This window comes from Ranitomeya imitator, chromosome 4 (genome assembly GCF_032444005.1).
Source record: "Ranitomeya imitator isolate aRanImi1 chromosome 4, aRanImi1.pri, whole genome shotgun sequence".
Lineage (NCBI taxonomy): Eukaryota > Metazoa > Chordata > Amphibia > Anura > Dendrobatidae > Ranitomeya > Ranitomeya imitator.
This window is the reverse complement of record NC_091285.1, coordinates 28,731,056-28,750,932: the sequence shown is the minus strand read 5'-3', so window position 1 is coordinate 28,750,932 and position 19,877 is coordinate 28,731,056. Positions and strand designations below refer to the sequence as shown.

Below are 19,877 nucleotides of genomic sequence, written 5' to 3'. Positions count from 1 at the left end.
GAGTGGAAAATCTATAAGAATATTATAGAGGTAAAGGGTCATCAGGAATCTATTGTTAACATCAGATGCTTATATTCAATTTAGTTTTAAATATGCTTATAATATTTTAATATGTTTTCATAATTCCAGTTCATTATATGTATATATATCTACTAAATAATTGTCTAAGGGTCACTTCCGTCTGTCCTTCTATCAGTCTGTCTGTCCTTCTGTCACGGTTATTCATTCCCTAATTGGTCTCGGCAGCTGCCTGTCATAGGTGCCACGACCAATCAGCGATGGCCACAGTCAGGAAGAAAATGGCCGCTCCTTCCTCCCCGCAGTCAGTGCCCGGCGTCCGCATACTCCCCTCCGGTCAGCGCTCACACATTGTTAATGGCAGCGTTGACCGCGGTGTAACGCACTCCGTTAACGCTGCTATTAACCCTGTGTGACCAACTTTTCACTATTCATGCTGCCTATGCTGCATGAATAGTAAACATATCTAATGTTAAAAATAAGAAGAAAAAAAAATAGTTACATAGTCACCCTCTGGTGGCCCCCCCGGATCAGGAACCGGCCTTTCACGCTCCGCGCGACGCCCCGGTGACCGCTGCATGCATTGCGGTCTCGCAAGATGATGATGTACGGTCTCGCGAGACCGCCACGTCATCATCGCGCAAGACCGCAATGCACTCTTCAGACCGGAGCACGCGACATGCATCGGCTGGGCAATATACTACGTGACTGGGCAATATACTACGTGGCTGGGCAATATACTACGTGACTGGGCAATATACTACGTAACTGGGCAATATACTACATGGCTGGGCAATATACTACGTGACTGGGCAATATACTACATGGCTGGGCAATATACTACGTGGCTGGGCAATATACTACGTGACTGGGCAATATACTACGTGGCTGGGCAATATACTATGTGACTGGGCAATATACTACGTGACTGGGCAATATACTACGTGGCTGGGCAATATACTACGTGGCTGAGCAGTATACTACGTGACTGGGCAATATACTACATGGCTGGGCAATATACTACATGGCTGGGCAATATACTACGTGGCTGGGCAATATACTACGTGACTGGGCAATATACTACCTGGCTGGGCAATATACTATGTGACTAGGCTATATACTACGTGGCTGGGCAATATACTACGTGACTGGGCAATATACTACGTGGCTGGGTAATATACTACATGACTGGGCTATATACTACGTGGCTGGGCAATATACTACGTGACTGGGCAATATACTACATGGCTGGGCAATATACTACGTGGCTGGGCAATATACTACGTGACTGGGCAATATACTACCTGGCTGGGCAATATACTATGTGACTGGGCAATATACTACGTGGCTGGGCAATATACTACGTGGCTGGGCAATATACTATGTGACTGGGCTATATACTACGTGGCTGGACAATATACTACGTGACTGGGCAATATACTACATGACTGGGCAATATACTACGTGACTGGGCAATATACTACGTGGCTGGGCAATATACTACATGGCTGGGCAATATACTACGTGGCTGGGCAATATACTACGTGACTGGGCAATATACTACCTGGCTGGGCAATATAATATGTGACTAGGCTATATACTACGTGGCTGGGCAATATACTACGTGACTGGGCAATATACTACGTGGCTGGGTAATATACTACATGACTGGGCTATATACTACCTGGCTGGGCAATATACTACGTGGCTGTGTGATATACTACATGACTGGGATATATACTACGTGGCTGGGCAATATACTACATGACTGGGCAATATACTACGTGGCTGTGCAATATACTACGTGGCTGGGCAATATACTACGACTACGTCGCTGTGCAATATACTACGTCGCTGGGCAATATACTACATGGCTGGGCAATATACTATGTGGCTGGGCAATATACTACGTGAACTACGTGGCTGCGCAATATACTATGTGGCTGGGCAATATACTACGTGGCTGGGCAATATACTACGATTACGTCGCTGTGCAATATACTACGTGGCTGGGCAATATACTACGTGGCTGGGCAATATACTATGTGGCTGGGCAATATACTATGTGAACTACGTGGCTGGGCAATATACTACGTGACTGGGCAATATACTACGTGGCTGGGCAATATACTACGTGGTTGAGCAATATACTACGTGGACATACATATTCTAGAATACCCGATGCGTTAGAATCGGGCCACCATCTAGTATATATATATATATATATATATATATATATATATATATATATATATATATATATATAAAGTTAAAATGTTTACACACAGCCATTAAGCATAGCATAAGACTCCGAATAATTGTTCCGTACAGAAAAGATATAAATCTTGGCATATTTAGAATTGAGAGTCCTCAGTGGTTGATGCCTGTTCAAATCTCAGAGAGACAGAAGAGTCTGGGAATATAAGCTGATGACGACCTTTGACACACTCAGTGCAGGAATGAATGTGTAGCATGGATTTATGTCTTTTTTACATCAATTAAGGAATTTGCTCCTCAGACTGTGAGGGGGCATCATAACATAGAACCAGCCCCCAATCAGAGGACAATAAAACATTCACTCTTTATCTATGAACTGTTCCAATATTTATGGACACAACTGTTTATCACTCTCCCATAATGACAGCTCTGTGCTGTGTTGTGTATACATATGTGATTCTTCAGATGCTGCATGCCTTATGAAGAGGCCTTAGTAGCCTCAAAAGCTTGCAATTTGCTACCATCTTTTTAGTTAGCCATTAAAAGTTATCAACCGCAGCAGTCTCATTATTTATGATCACAGAAATATAATAAAAGGTAACACCACTATATACAGTAGATAATATAGGATTGACCATTTACAAAAGGTGATATCACAGCTCACCTCCTCCTCCTGTACAATAACTGATAACACCTCTATATACAGTAGATAAAACAGGATCCACCATTCACAATAGGTGATGTCACAGCTCACCTCCTCCTCCTGTACAATGACTGATAACACCTCTATATACAGAAGATAACACAGGATCCACCATTCACAATAGGTGATGTCACAGCTCACCTCCTCCTCCTGTACAATGACTGATGTCACCTCTATATACAGTAGATAGCACAGGATCCACCATTCACAATAGGTGATGTCACAGCTCACCTCCTCCTCTACAATGACTGATAACACCTCTATATACAGTAGATAACACAGGATCCACCATTCACAATAGGTGATGTCACAGCTCACCTCCTCCTGTACAATGATTGATAACACCTCTATATACAGTAGATAACACAGGATCCATCATTCACACTAGGTGATGTCACAGCTCACCTCCTCCTCCTGTACAATGACTGATAACACCTCTATATACAGTAGATAACACAGGATCCACCATTCACAATAGGTGATGTCACAGCTCACCTCCTCCTGCACAATGACTGATAACACCTCTATACACAGTAGATAACACGGGATCCACCATTCACACTAGGTGATGTCACAGCTCTCCTCCTCCTCGTGTACAATGACTGATAACACCTCTATACACAGTAGATAACACAGGATCCACCAATCACAATAGGAGATGTCACAGCTCACCTCCTCCTCCTCCTGTACAATGACTGATAGCACCTCTATATACAGTAGATATCACAGGATCCACCATTCACAATAGGTGATGTCACAGCTCACCTCCTCCTCATGTGCAATGACTGATAACACCTCTTCATACAGTAGATATAACACAGGATCCACCATTCACAATAGGTGATGTCACAGCTCACCTCCTCCTCCTGTACAATGACTGATATCACCTCTATATACAGTAGATAACACAGGATCCACCATTCACAATAGGTGATGTCACAGCTCACCTCCTCCTCCTGTACAATGACTGATAACACCTCTATATACAGTAGATAGCACAGGATCCACTATTCACAATAGGTAATGTCACAGCTCACCTCCTCCTCTACAATGACTGATAACACCTCTATATACAGTAGATAGCACAGGATCCACCATTCACAATAGGTGATGTCACAGCTCACCTCCTCCTCCTGTACACTGACTGATTACTCCTCTATATACAGTAGATAACACAGGATCCACCAATCACAATAGGAGATGTCACAGCTCACCTCCTCCTCCTCCTGTACAATGACTGATAACACCTCTATATACAGTAGATAACACAGGATCCACCATTCACAATAGGTGATGTCACAGCTCACCTCCTCCTCCTGTACAATGACTGATAACACCTCTACATACAGTAGATATAACACAGGATCCACCATTCACAATAGGTGATGTCACAGCTCACCTCCTCCTCCTGTACAATGACTGATATCACCTCTATATACAGTAGATAGCACAGGATCCACCATTCACAGTAGGTGATGTCACAGCTCACCTCCTCCTGTACAATGACTGATTATTCCTCTATATACAGTAGATAACACAGGATCCACCATTCACAATAGGTGATGTCACAGCTCACCTCCTCCTCCTGTACAATGACTGATAACACGACGACCCAGGAAAACATACTCAGAAGGGAGGTAAGAACATTTCTAAAACAATCCACAGTGAGGAGATTGGAACAAAACAAAATCCTCTAAACTGCATGCTCGCAAACGCCAGAAGCCTGACAAACAAGATGGAAGAACTAGAAGCAGAAATATCTACAGGTAACTTTGACATAGTGGGAATAACCGAGACATGGTTAGATGAAAGCTATGACTGGGCAGTTAACTTACAGGGTTACAGTCTGTTTAGAAAGGATCGTAAAAATCGGAGAGGAGGAGGGGTTTGTCTCTATGTAAAGTCTTGTCTAAAGTCCACTTTAAGGGAGGATATTAGCGAAGGGAATGAGGATGTCGAGTCCATATGGGTTGAAATTCATGGAGGGAAAAATGGTAACAAAATTCTCATTGGGGTCTGTTACAAACCCCCAAATATAACAGAAAGCATGGAAAGTCTACTTCTAAAGCAGATAGATGAAGCTGCAACCCATAATGAGGTCCTGGTTATGGGGGACTTTAACTACCCGGATATTAACTGGGAAACAGAAACCTGTGAAACCCATAAAGGCAACAGGTTTCTGCTAATAACCAAGAAAAATTATCTTTCACAATTGGTGCAGAATCCAACCAGAGGAGCAGCACTTTTAGACCTAATACTATCTAATAGACCTGACAGAATAACAAATCTGCAGGTGGTTGGGCATTTAGGAAATAGCGACCACAATATTGTGCAGTTTCACCTGTCTTTCACTAGGGGGACTTGTCAGGGAGACACAAAAACACTGAACTTTAGGAAGGCAAAGTTTGACCAGCTTAGAGATGCCCTTAATCTGGTAGACTGGGACAATATCCTCAGAAATAAGAATACAGATAATAAATGGGAAATGTTTAAGAACATCCTAAATAGGCAGTGTAAGCGGTTTATACCTTGTGGGAATAAAAGGACTAGAAATAGGAAAAACCCAATGTGGCTAAACAAAGAAGTAAGACAGGCAATTAACAGTAAAAAGAAAGCATTTGCACTATTAAAGCAGGATGGCACCATTGAAGCTCTAAAAAACTATAGGGAGAAAAATACTTTATCTAAAAAACTAATTAAAGCTGCCAAAAAGGAAACAGAGAAGCACATTGCTAAGGAGAGTAAAACTAATCCCAAACTGTTCTTCAACTATATCAATAGTAAAAGAATAAAAACTGAAAATGTAGGCCCCTTAAAAAATAGTGAGGAAAGAATGGTTGTAGATGACGAGGAAAAAGCTAACATATTAAACACCTTCTTCTCCACGGTATTCACGGTGGAAAATGAAATGCTAGGTGAAATCCCAAGAAACAATGAAAACCCTATATTAAGGGTCACCAATCTAACCCAAGAAGAGGTGCGAAACCGGCTAAATAAGATTAAAATAGATAAATCTCCGGGTCCGGATGGCATACACCCACGAGTACTAAGAGAACTAAGTAATGTAATAGATAAACCATTATTTCTTATTTTTAGGGACTCTATAGCGACAGGATCTGTTCCGCATGACTGGCGCATAGCAAATGTGGTGCCAATATTCAAAAAGGGCTCTAAAAGTGAACCTGGAAATTATAGGCCAGTAAGTCTAACCTCTATTGTTGGTAAAATATTTGAAGGGTTTCTGAGGGATGTTATTCTGGATTATCTCAATGAGAATAACTGTTTATCTCCATATCAGCATGGGTTTATGAGAAATCGCTCCTGTCAAACCAATCTAATCAGTTTTTATGAAGAGGTAAGCTATAGGCTGGACCACGGTGAGTCATTGGACGTGGTATATCTCGATTTTTCCAAAGCGTTTGATACCGTGCCGCACAAGAGGTTGGTACACAAAATGAGAATGCTTGGTCTGGGGGAAAATGTGTGTAAATGGGTTAGTAACTGGCTTAGTGATAGAAAGCAGAGGGTGGTTATAAATGGTATAGTCTCTAACTGGGTCGCTGTGACCAGTGGGGTACCGCAGGGGTCAGTATTGGGACCTGTTCTCTTCAACATATTCATTAATGATCTGGTAGAAGGTTTACACAGTAAAATATCGATATTTGCAGATGATACAAAACTATGTAAAGCAGTTAATACAAGAGAAGATAGTATTCTGCTACAGATGGATCTGGATAAGTTGGAAACTTGGGCTGAAAGGTGGCAGATGAGGTTTAACAATGATAAATGTAAGGTTATACACATGGGAAGAGGGAATCAATATCACCATTACACACTGAACGGGAAACCACTGGGTAAATCTGACAGGGAGAAGGACTTGGGGATCCTAGTTAATGATAAACTTACCTGGAGCAGCCAGTGCCAGGCAGCAGCTGCCAAGGCAAACAGGATCATGGGGTGCATTAAAAGAGGTCTGGATACACATGATGAGAGCATTATACTGCCTCTGTACAAATCCCTAGTTAGACCGCACATGGAGTACTGTGTCCAGTTTTGGGCACCGGTGCTCAGGAAGGATATAATGGAACTAGAGAGAGTACAAAGGAGGGCAACAAAATTAATAAAGGGGATGGGAGAACTACAATACCCAGATAGATTAGCGAAATTAGGATTATTTAGTCTAGAAAAAAGACGACTGAGGGGCGATCTAATAACCATGTGTAAGTATATAAGGGGACAATACAAATATCTCGCTGAGGATCTGTTTATACCAAGGAAGGTGACGGGCACAAGGGGGCATTCTTTGCGTCTGGAGGAGAGAAGGTTTTTCCACCAACATAGAAGAGGATTCTTTACTGTTAGGGCAGTGAGAATCTGGAATTGCTTGCCTGAGGAGGTGGTGATGGCGAACTCAGTCGAGGGGTTCAAGAGAGGCCTGGATGTCTTCCTGGAGCAGAACAATATTGTATCATACAATTATTAGGTTCTGTAGAAGGACGTAGATCTGGGGATTTATTATGATGGAATATAGGCTGAACTGGATGGACAAATGTCTTTTTTCGGCCTTACTAACTATGTTACTATGTTACTATGTTACTATGTTAGTATGTTACTATGTAACACCTCTATATACAATAGATAACACAGGATCCACCATTCACAATAGGGGATGTCACAGCTCACCTCCTCCTCCTGTACAATAACCTTTGGCCCAGTTTAGAGCATGCCCAGATTACACTTCCAAAATTGAGTCTGTTTGTTGCTGCTAATGTCCATGTAAAGAACAGCAAGAATGAGTTTAATACGATAGGCCTGAATTTGAAAATGGCATTTTTCTCTTTATATAAAGATTGTAATATGAAAAATGAAAACAAATGATCAAAAATACATTTAACATAAAACCTGATTTAAGCGATAGGTGACTTTGCTGTATGATTTCAGCTATATATGTTTGACTCTGAAACGCAGCCGGCAGGGAGAATCCGCCTGTCCGACTAGTTTCCCGTGCAGCTTAGTCCCTAGACAGCTTTTCAAATATTTTTTTCTTTCAAACACCGTATGTTCAGACTGAATTCATTCAGTGTCTCGTACATGCTGTCCGTGGATCGGGCAACGTGTGTCAGCTCTCAGGTCCCCTTTAAGAATACTGATAAATTGGTAGAATCATTGAAGCCAGTGGAGTTCTCAGAGTTAAAGATCTTATTAATAATAGACTAAAATTTGGCATTTTACCCAAAAAATGGTTCCAGCTCGTAGCTTGATGGAAGAGAGTTATCTAAAGAACATTTCAGCTGATATATAATTCATCAGCCTGATCGATAAATCCAAGAACTGATGCACAATTCTCTTGTTGTGAACCCATAAAAGAAGGTTATTTCAAGAAGAGATGTTCTTCATCGTTATTTTAGTCTTTACATCCCAAAACCTTCTCCATGCTATTCGGCGAATTTTACGAAATCTATCTCAAAGGTGCTGTACCCCGCAAGAGATTCAATTGAGAACGAAAGGGTCTACCAAGATGGGATCATGACATACGACAAGAAATCATTATGCAATCCCAAATTGTACCTAAGACTCTATTCACATTTTTACCAAATACCTTGATGGAAGCCATGTCAGCAGGAAGAATTTATCATGGTAACCTTCTATCAGCCATACCTCCTTCTTCTTCGGTTGCCTACACATGTAGCAAAATCAGCTACAACCTGTACGATTCCTAGGGCAATTGTAATGCTAATGCCGGCATCCCTGCATGTTCTCTCTCCTTCCGACCAACAGGAACGCCGACATATTCACTGTCCCCGTCGCTCCACATTGCTCTAGGCCTGTGTATGGCGCGCAAGACTCCCGGTGGCGCACCTAGTGCGCGCACGTTCCCCGTTTTTTAAAATGGAAATGCCCCCAGCCAATAGCTGGGAGTCATCAAGTATATTAGGCACACTCCCAGTAGGGAGGTGCCTGAGCAATCGCTGTAGTTTCTTACTGAGACCCGTGTTGAATGAACCCTGAAACTACTCCAGCAATACCTGAACCCTGAAGCTGCAGCAGTAATACCTGAACCCTGCAGCCATACCGGCGGTACCTGAACCTGAAACCACATCAGTGGTACTTGAAACTGAAACCGCACCAGCAGTACCTGGACCCGTTTTTTAAAATGGAAATGCCCCCAGCCAATAGCTGGGAGTCATCAAGTATATTAGGCACACTCCCAGTAGGGAGGTGCCTGAGCAATTGCAGTAGTTTCTTACTGAGACCCATGTTGAATGAACCCTGAAACTACTCCAGCAATACCTGAACCCTGAAGCTGCAGCAGCAATACCTGAACCCTGCAGCCATACCGGCGGTACCTGAACCTGAAACCGCATCAGTGGTACTTGAACCTGAAACTGCACCAGCAGTACCTGAACCCGTTTTTTAAAATGGAAATGCCCCCAGCCAATAGCTGGGAATCATCAAGTATATTAGGCACACTCCCAGTAGGGAGGTGCCTGAGCAATCGCTGTAGTTTCTTACTGAGACCCGTGTTGAATGAACCCTGAAACTACTCCAGCAATACCTGAACCCTGAAGCTGCAGCAGCAATACCTGAACCCTGCAGCCATACCGGCGGTACCTGAACCTGAAACCGCATCAGTGGTACTTGAACCTGAAACCGCACCAGCAGTACCTGAACCCTGAAGCCGCATAGCCGGTGCCAGAATCTGAAGCCACACCGGTGGTATTTGAACCTGAAACTGCACCAACAGTACCTGGACCCTGAAGCCGCTCCGGCGGTACCTGAACCTGAACCGCACAGTCTGAACTAGTACCAGTGTCTGTCCTGTCCGGTGACCCTGAACCGTGTTGTCTGAACAGGTTCCGAGACCTGTCCTGTCCAGTGACTCTGAGTCCATGTCTGCGATCCTGACCCTTGGGGTCAGCTGCTCTAGTACTAGGGAATGCCTAGGAGTGCTACCTGGTGGCTACCTGCAGCTCAAGCCTAACTCCACCATCAGGAGCTCTAGGTAAAATCTGCTTAGCCACGCTACTCCTAGGTAAGTCTGTTTCGTGGCACAGTGGGTCCACGATCCACGTGTGTAACATCAATGGTATGGAGCCACTACCTATCTCCAGATCTTTTCAAAGAGTTTGAAGATGGCCTAATACTTCCCATGTCATTTTGATCAACAGCACCTCCTTTGTCTTTGGTTGCCTATCCATGTAGCAAAATCTCCTACAACCTGTAGGATTTCTAGAGCTTCACTGACTTTGCTACTGTATGAAGCCACTACCTATCTCCAGATCTTGGCCAAGAGTTTGAAGATGGTCTAAAACCATAAGAATCGTCCTTAACAAATCGCAATCTTAAAGTTGATTTTGTAACAATCTGTTCTATCTACAAAAATACCATTATTTTCCAAAACAATGTGACCAAGAATTTGGATCAATGTAAAAAATAATTAACTCTGAATGAGGTTCTATCTGACTTTTGGGGTCCAATATTGTATCAGAGTCAGAGTCCATGGTTGGGTGTTCTGGTGTTGACGGAGGTAGGCCAATGGTCTATAGAAGAAAGTGCATTGCATTCCATCAGCACAATGTAATGATGTGATCCCCTTTTTAACAACTATGGGGTCAAGTCAATGAAAAGAAGTTCACTCATCCAACCTGTTTTATCTTTCCGATCATTACGATTGTACGGAATCTTTCTCTGTGTAATTACGTATATTTCTAATACGAGATGAGGAGAATAAAACCTCTGTTGACCTGAATTTGCCGTTTCTTCCGCAACTAAATTACCTATTCTTAAGCAGTGAAAGGAAGCTCGAACACACAGAAGGAAAATAACACATTCAATTCGGAGTTCTTTTTAACTGAAATTACCCCATCTGTGTGCAATTCCGATTCCCCTCGTGGTAAATTGCAATTTTAATAAGTTGTGAACTCAATGAGTGTTTTCTGCCTGGTGAAATACATCCGAGCGAAGAAGAGAGTAGACAGATGTGAAACTTTGTTATGTGGCAAAGTGTATCCAATATAAGGGCTAAAAAAAAAAATGAGCAGGGAATTTCTCATTCCCTTTCGTTAATAAAAATGAGAGGGTGCGATAACGTATTCTTACAATGAGGATGGTGTTTGGAGGTGTTTGCTCTGAAATGATGCACTGTGGAAAAAGTAGTCTAAACTGGAATATATTGCCGATACCATAGTACTCAACATAGTTTGGGGTAGAGATGAGCAAATCTTTCCAGATTTGGAATCAAAATGTTGTACACGTGTATCCGCTTCCTTCACCTGGGTCTGTTGCCCTCTGTTGTGCTCCACGTCAGGTTTTGAAGGTTTCCCAGTGTGGCTCAATGTCGTCATCTCCTTAATCCTTTTTAAGGCCCATTAAGACACTAACCTGTGTCTTAGGAGTAAGAATCTAGATTCCTGTGTTTGGTATGTCCCTCCATTTGTGCCCTATCTCTCGGATTCTGCATACCCACAATGCAGCGGGTTAACCCTCATTCTGCCATCTCTGCATTAATTGTAGCTTCATTCTACCGCACCCATACTTCTGGAATTGAGTGTGCCAAGTCCTCACTCCCCATGTATCTTTCTGCCTGCTGCACCACTCCCAGAGCCTGTGTACCCACACGAACCTGGGAGCTCACGGTGAGCCTAATACAAAAGTTCTCCAAAACCATCAGTTGCCCAGAAAAATGTATATGAAACTATTCTGTCTTCTTCACATGGTAATGTCACAGACACTTTCTTCTCACTATCCTGATTCACCATAACTGACTGCTGCATTTCCTGCTTCTGTTTTTATACTGGCTCCAATAGTCTTTCCTGATTGGATCGTGCTACACCGGGTGACGTCATAGCTGGAAGGCATTCTGGGATAGCCCACCAGAGGTTATGTGATCTTTCTCTGCCTGATGTTATGAGGAAATGGTGGGTATAGCAAATTCTTAAACATTGGACATGAGTTCGATCTCATCTATAGTCTGGAATGCATATAAAAGATGTAAAAATAAGTGGTGCCGGTATATGACACCTCTTAGTTTCCTAAAGGAAGTTCTTGTCCTTCTGCATCTCACTAGTGATAACCCTCAGGTAAGAAGGTATTGACTTTAACTGAACACTCCTGCATTTTCCTGCCAAAATAGGTGAGTTGAGCTGACCTTAATCTAACTTGCTTAAAGGGGTTGTCCATGCACACTGTACATATAGAGCGACTGCACATAGAGTGACTGCAGATTTTTGTGTCAAACCTGGACAACCCCTTTAAGCTGTCTCTTGTCACAGGTTCATACTGTGCCAACAGGACGGCCACTTGGGACAGGTTCATACTGTGCCAACAGGAGGGCCACTTGGGACAGGTACATACTGTGCCAACAGGATGGCCACTTAGGACAGGTTCATACTGTGCCAACAGGAGGGCCACTTGGGACAGGTTCATACTGTGCCAACAGGAGGGCCACTTGGGACAGGTTCATACTGTGCCAACAGGAGGGCCACTTGGGACAGGTTCATACTGTGCCAACAGGAGGGCCACTTGGGACAGGTTCATACTGTGCCAACAGGATGGCCACTTAGGACAGGTTCAGACTGTGCCAACAGGATGGCCGCTTCCTTCGGACAGGTTCAGACTGTGCCAACAGGATGGCTGCTTGGGACAGGTTCAGACTGTGCCAACAGGAGGATCACTTGTGACAGATTCACACTGTGCCAACAGGAGGGTCACTTGGGACAGGTTCAGACTGTACCAACAGGACGGTCACTTGGGACAAGTTCACACTGTGCCAACAGGACGGTCACTTGGGACAGGTTCAGACTGTGCCAACAGGACGGCCGCATGGGACAGGTTCAGACTGTGCTAACAGGACGGCCACATGGGACAAGTTCAGACTGTGCCAACAGGATGGCCGCTTGGGACAGGTTCACACTGTGCCAACAGGATGGCTGCTTGGGACAGGTTCACACTGTGCCAACAGGACGGCCACTTAGGACAAGTTCAGACTGTGCTAACAGGATGGCCACTTGGGACAAGTTCAGACTGTGCCAACAGGACGGCCGCTTGGGACAGGTTCATACTGTGCCAACAGGATGGCTGCTTGGGACAGGTTCATACTGTGCCAACAGGAGGGCTGCTTGGGACAGGTTCATACTGTGCCAACAGGAGGGCTGCTTGGGACAGGTTCATACTGTGCCAACAGGAGGGCTGCTTGGGACAGGTTCATACTGTGCCAACAGGAGGGCTGCTTGGGACAGGTTCATACTGTGCCAACAAGAGGGCTGCTTGGGACAGGTTCATACTGTGCCAACAGGAGGGCTGCTTGGGACAGGTTCAGACTGTGCCAACAGGATGGCTGCTTGGGACAGGTTCAGACTGTGCCAACAGGATGGCTGCTTGGGACAGGTTCACACTGTGCCAAGAGGACGGCCACTTAGGACAAGTTCAGACTGTGCTAACAGGACGGCCACTTGGGACAAGTTCAGACTGTGCCAACAGGACGGCCACTATGTGCGCGCTGCCCTTTTAAGAACAGGATAGCGTGCGATGCAGACACTCTGCACGGCGTGCACAGGAATAGAACACAGGAGCACATCAGGGCCAGGGAGGTGAGAATGCCGGCGTCCCTGCATGGAGGGGGAAGGGGACATCATGCAGGAATGCCGTCAATAGCGATACATAAGCCTTCCCACTATAACATCATGGTCGCTAGTAGAGGGTACAGCTTGTGCACATTACATTTAACATATAACGAAAGAAAAAGCTCAGTATTACATATGCTAAATGGATCCCTACGAATTTACTCCCCGAACAGATGCCAAAATAGTCGCTTTTTGGATTTTATCCAGTGGTATTCACATCTTTTTTTTTCAATCATTTATGGCAGCAAATTGTGCTTTACACACCGGAATAAATCAATAAAGTGCAGTATATGGGGTTTTCTTTTGTCCCTAATGAGTGATGCATACCAATATATGCCTACACAGCGGTATACGTAGGAGGTACATTTTAGGAAATCTTCCCAATATGTACTGATTACAGTGGGTGCAAACACAGTGTTCACTAAGCCAAACACATGGCTGCAGAATTTGACTATACAAATGTCTTGTTTCTTATTTACTACTCTGTAACCATGGAGACATATAGGTCTGCATCGGGGCTGTATACACATAACGGTGTACAGAAATCATAAAAAATCTATTTCTAAGTGTAACTCTATTGTAGTTCAAATTTATATCAAAATCTTCTTTTTTTATAGTAGATTATGTCAAAATTAAAGCATAAATCATAAAAAAGGTAATAGAGTTATGAGGTTGTGATATATTGATGTGTTCCCGTTCATTATGCATGGAATCCTACGCACATTATCTCCACTTAGGCAGCTTTTATGGTACTCAGCGATGCAGCCCTGATGGGTTTAATGGCATATCCAGCTCTGCTACATCAGTACACGTGTTCCCATAGTCAAGGCACAGCAAGACAATATGTAAACTACAATCTGGTAATTAAAAACATTGATTGATTAGCATGAATCAGCTTTAACTACAAGTCGCTGACCTTCACAGTATACTATATAACCGTCAACAGGAGGTTTCCTTATGTGATTTTACATAGGACTGTAGAGTGATCATCATGCACAAGCGAAAACAGTTAAATGACACATTCAGCTCTGCTACATCACCACACTTGCTCTCATAGTCAAGATAAAACTATGTAAAGTACAAAATGTTAATTAGACACATTGATTAACATGAATCAGCTTTAACTACATCCGAATTGCTGACCTGATATACTATATAACCGCCAACAGGAGGTCTCCTTATGTGATTTTACTAAGGACTGCAGAGTAATCATCAGGCACAAGCGAAAACAGTTAAATGACACATTCAGCTCTGGTACATCTATACACAAATACTATTAACCCAAAGGACATATCTACAATGACCACATAAGTATAACAACAATAAGTCTATTATAATCAGTATTAAAATGCTATAACATAGGCTTCTGCAGCCTTCACTTACCGCCTTGTTGTGTTTACTGTTGAACAGGAGAATTTTTATGTGTCCTCTGCGGAAACTGAACAAAACACAGTGTAATCAATGATGAAGGGTTTTTTTTTCTTCCAAGAGCTAGTGGCTTTAGTGAGCATGAGACAGCGGCTTTTAACGAGCATGTCTCATCATTAGGCTGACTGAAGCAGATCCTGTGTTATGATAGTTTCAGAGAATGAGGAGGAAAACTAATTGAACTTTTACTTGGAGGCGCTCCAACTTTTTCCATGTAGAGATGAGCCACTGATGGTAGTTGACTGCTGCCATCTACTGGAGGAATTATCTATTTGCCTCCAGTGCCTCATTTTTGGGGGAAATTAAATTGACACATAAAATGGTTATTCCCATTTTTATAGATGGATATTGTATGGATATTGTTGTACAGCGCTTATTTTTACTTGTTAATATTTGCAGCCTTTTTTTGAGATATGAACACTTTTTTCTTTTCCTGTTTACAGTTGGTTGCCTAGGAGGCCGACCACCGCTGCTTTCTAGCTTGCAAGCACTGCTGGGATTAGGAAGTAGCAGTGCACTCCAATGATCCTGGCCAACTACTAAACCGTGCTTACTAGTAGAGATGAGTAAGGTTCGAAAAAATATATCAGTTCGCCAAACATATCCGAACCCCATTGAATTCAATGGGAGGCAACACCAAATTCATAGACATCACCTTCAAGGGCGGGGGGTCAAAAAGCTGCCGAAATAACTGAAATTAGGGGCAGACACAATGAAAAGTGGCATCTATTACCCAGAGTACAAATAGTATAATTGTGCAGCATGGATGCATGGAACAGGGCTTGGAAACATTGATCAGTAACAGGTGGACGAGTGGCAGGCGTAGGCCTGGTGCTCTGATGGGCCTGCCAAATTCAGGCAACACACATGAAGGAGACCAAACTTGCAGTGCAAACATTTAAAAAAATGATTGTCACACACCAGTAAAGTGGCATCAATTTCCCCAAAGTAGAAATAGTATAATTGTGCTCTGAGACCCTTTCCACTACAGGCAACCCACCTGATGAAGACGCAATCTGGAGTCTCCACATTTCAAAAAAATATTGTCACCCACCACTAAAGTGGCATCAATTTCCCCAGTGTACAAACAGTATAATAGGTCTCTGAGACCCCTTCCACTACAGGAAACCCACCAGATGGAGGCCCAACTGATGTTTGTAACGACAGCAGCAATAGCAACAGCAGGCACAAAAGCCACAACAAAGGTGTCACGGAGGGCAATAATGCGAGGTCAGTGCACGACACTAAAAACTATACAAATCGACTAGTCTGCCCAGTCTGCATCTAGTGTGCAAAAGTCATTAGAGGTCCATGACTTGTTCATCTTGATGAAAGTTAGGCAGTCTGTATTTTCAGGGGGCAGCCGGATACACTTATCCGTCAGGATACCACAAGCAGCTCTGAAGACGCGTTCTGAGAGAACGTTGGTTGCCGGGCATGACAAAACCTTCAAGGCGTTACAGGAGAGCTCAGGCCACTCATCCATTTTTGAAGGCCAAAATGCAAAAGGGTCCAATTTCCCCCTGATGACTTTGATATTGAGTTAGAGATACTCCTGCACCATCCTCTCCAGGCATTCACAACGTGTCAGACTTGTACTCTGTTCTGCTGGTCCAAAAAATGTGTGAAACGACTCACAGAAATTTCTTCTACCACTTACACTGCTGCTGCTGCTAATGTTTTGACGACTCAACTTTCCAGGGTTGGAGGTCTATAATTGTGAGGTACATTGTGCGCCTCACTGCTGTCTAGTAGAATACCACTCTTATGATTGTCTACAAGTGTTTATCGATACTCCAGCATGCGCACGTCCCTTTCCAGGGCAGGAAGCATCTGTCAAAATTTACTTTTGTACTGTGCATCTAACAGAGTGGCAACCGAGTAGTCAGCACCATTTCTAATCCGATCAATACGGGCATCATGTTGCACATAGTAACTTATCCAAGGGTGTCCATATAGAAAATGGCTGGCAGTTCAAGTCAATACAACAAAACAAATTCGGACTAACATAATAAATAGCCAAAATACAAACTAAAACAAATAATTTTTATTAGGTCATTTGTTAAAAACATAGAATAAAATGCAATAATAATATAACAAAAACAGAGCGCCCAAAAAGGGGGGACACTGTGCTATTCTGCTATCCTATATGTCACATGTGGAAAAAAGAGCTGCATTCAAAGCCATGGGAGTAGAGTAAACAAGGTCTGTGACCTCCTAGGAATATAGTGCAGACAGTATGAAGACTACTCTGCGGAACACTAGCTGCAATAGCGTAATTATGGTAAATAAAATGTGTTACCAGGGTAGACAGGTGGAGCACAGCTGTGTAGATGGACCTCAGTGTCCCTCCTCACCCAGATGTGTGGTTTTTAACACCTTGAGGGGTGTAGTTTTTAGGCTACGTTCACATTCGCGTTGTGCGGTGCAGCGTCGGCGACACAACGCACAACGCAAATGTAAACGCATGCACAACGCAGCGTTTTGTGACGCATGCGTTCACTTTTGCATAATTTTTGGCGCAGAAAAAACTGCATCATGCAGCGTCAACTGCACCCTGACAGTTGCGCCACAGTGACGCATGCGTCACAAAACGCAAGAGAATATAAAGGCACAGATGATTGACCTCGGGGAGACCAAAACATCCAACACCGCGGAGACACCATCACGTGTTTCTCAACGCAGTGATTCCAGAACACTGCCCCCATCCCTTATGGGAAATATGCAGATGCATGTAAAGAAGCTGCGGAGACACCATCACGTGTTTCTCGACGCAAGCAGTGAATAGCCAGGCCTTTCCCCGGGAAGGAACAACCACGGGAAGGGCAGCATCCTATGAAGGAAAGCCACCTATGCCAAGCATGGTATCCATCCACAGACAGCTGTTTCGGGGTTTTTGCCCCTCATCAGTGTGGAGTAGGAATCTGGCTATTAGGAGCAGTGCCTAGTAAAAAGGCTATAAAGGCACAGATGATTGGCCTCGGGGAGACCAAAACATCCAACACCGTGGTTGTTCCTTCCCGGGGAAAAGCCTGGCTATTCACTGCTTGCGTCGAGAAACACGTGATGGTGTCTCCGCAGCTTCTTTACATGCATCTGCATATTTCCCATAAGGGATGGGGGCAGTGTTCTGGAATCACTGCGTTGAGAAACACGTGATGGTGTCTCCGCGGTGTTGGATGTTTTGGTCTCCCCGAGGCCAATCATCTGTGCCTTTATAGCCTTTTTACTAGGCACTGCTCCTAATAGCCAGATTCCTACTCCACACTGATGAGGGGCAAAAACCCCGAAACAGCCGTCTGTGGATGGATACCATGCTTGGCATAGGTGGCTTTCCTTCATAGGATGCTGCCCTTCCCGTGGTTGTTCCTTCCCGGGGAAAGGCCTGGCTATTCACTGCTTGCGTCGAGAAACACGTGATGGTGTCTCCGCAGCTTCTTTACATGCATCTGCATATTTCCCATAAGGGATGGGGGCAGTGTTCTGGAATCACTGCGTTGAGAAACACGTGATGGTGTCTCCGCGGTGTTGGATGTTTTGGTCTCCCCGAGGCCAATCATCTGTGCCTTTATAGCCTTTTTACTAGGCACTGCTCCTAATAGCCAAATTCCTATTCCACACTGATGAGGGGCAAAAACCCCGAAACAGCTGTCTGTGGATGGATACCATGCTTGGCATAGGTGGCTTTCCTTCATAGGATGCTGCCCTTCCCGTGGTTGTTCCTTCCCGGGGAAAGGCCTGGCTATTCACTGCTTGCGTCGAGAAACACGTGATGGTGTCTCCGCAGCTTCTTTACAAACAAAACGCAAGAGAAACGCATGTCCATGCGCCCCCCATGTTAAATAAAGGGGCGCATGACGCATGCGTCGCCGCAGCTGACCCCGACGCAATGCTAATGTGAACGTAGCCTTAGAATGGCATCACTGTGAAGAAATCAGATTATATCTTAATTACCCAGATGAAAGGCTCAATGTGAGCTGAAACGTTGCCTGAACATGTGGGTAAATTAAACCCTGCACATTTTTACACTGGACAATGGAGTGCTGCCTCTTCTTTTAACTTTTTGGAAACTTGGATGATCGTTGGACTGATTGTCTGGGGGCCTTGCACCCGAAGATAAGTATATCTGTGCTGTTCCCTTTTATCTTTTTGCTATTTTAATTAACCAGATGACTTTGTTTTGCAAACCAAGAAGAATTGATTTTTTATTTTTTGATCTGTATGTTCGATTTTGGATTTAAATGTTGATTTCTGGTTGGTCAAGGAAACAAAGACTTTTGTTTGTGTAAGTGCAGCGCCGCAGAGATCTGGTTGTTGCAGTATGACACTCTGCCACTAAGGGGAGTGATCGTACGTCTGATGGCACTGAAGGAATTCTACTGACCAGGTATCACCAGCACACATTACACTTCACACTCCGGCCACTAGGGGGAGAAAAAGGCTTTATTTATTGGGCCACTCCTCACACTGGTAAAACTAGGGGTTGGATAGGAAGTTAGTCAGAAGCTGACTGGGTTGGATTCAGGCAACATCCCGTGGCAGGGGGTGTTGCAGGAAGAAGACACAGGGGGGTCCCTGTCAGGTGTGGGAACCTGGCAGGTGCCTAGCGAACAGAGCAGAACGTAACGGAACCGCGCCTGCACACCCCGCGGCGGTATCCTAAGAGAGAGACACGAAGGGAAGGATATTGTGGAACAGTGAGAAACGAGATCAAGCACAAAGGAGATCCAGTAGGAGTCATGCCGTGAGACCGAGGCAACATCCTACTGAGGCGCGTAGCCGGTGGCCGGAACACCGCGGGAGTAACTGACTCTAGGCCTTACTTCAAACTCTGCAGGACAGTTAATTATAGGTTGGCTGTCTACCTTAAATATCCTACGAAGACATAG

At 44.1% G+C, this 19,877-nt stretch overlaps 1 protein-coding gene across 1 annotated transcript in view; it reads right to left on the bottom strand.

Annotated features, from left to right (window-relative positions):
• The window catches only part of LOC138675331 (tetraspanin-11-like), a 102,435-nt gene extending 87,315 nt beyond the window's left edge, over positions 1-15,120 (bottom strand). Inside the window, exon 1 of the mRNA XM_069763441.1 lies at positions 14,944-15,120. The gene's annotated coding sequence lies outside the window, so the exon portion shown is untranslated. The remainder of the gene's footprint in view (positions 1-14,943) is intronic.
• Between the last annotated feature and the right edge of the window lie 4,757 nt (positions 15,121-19,877).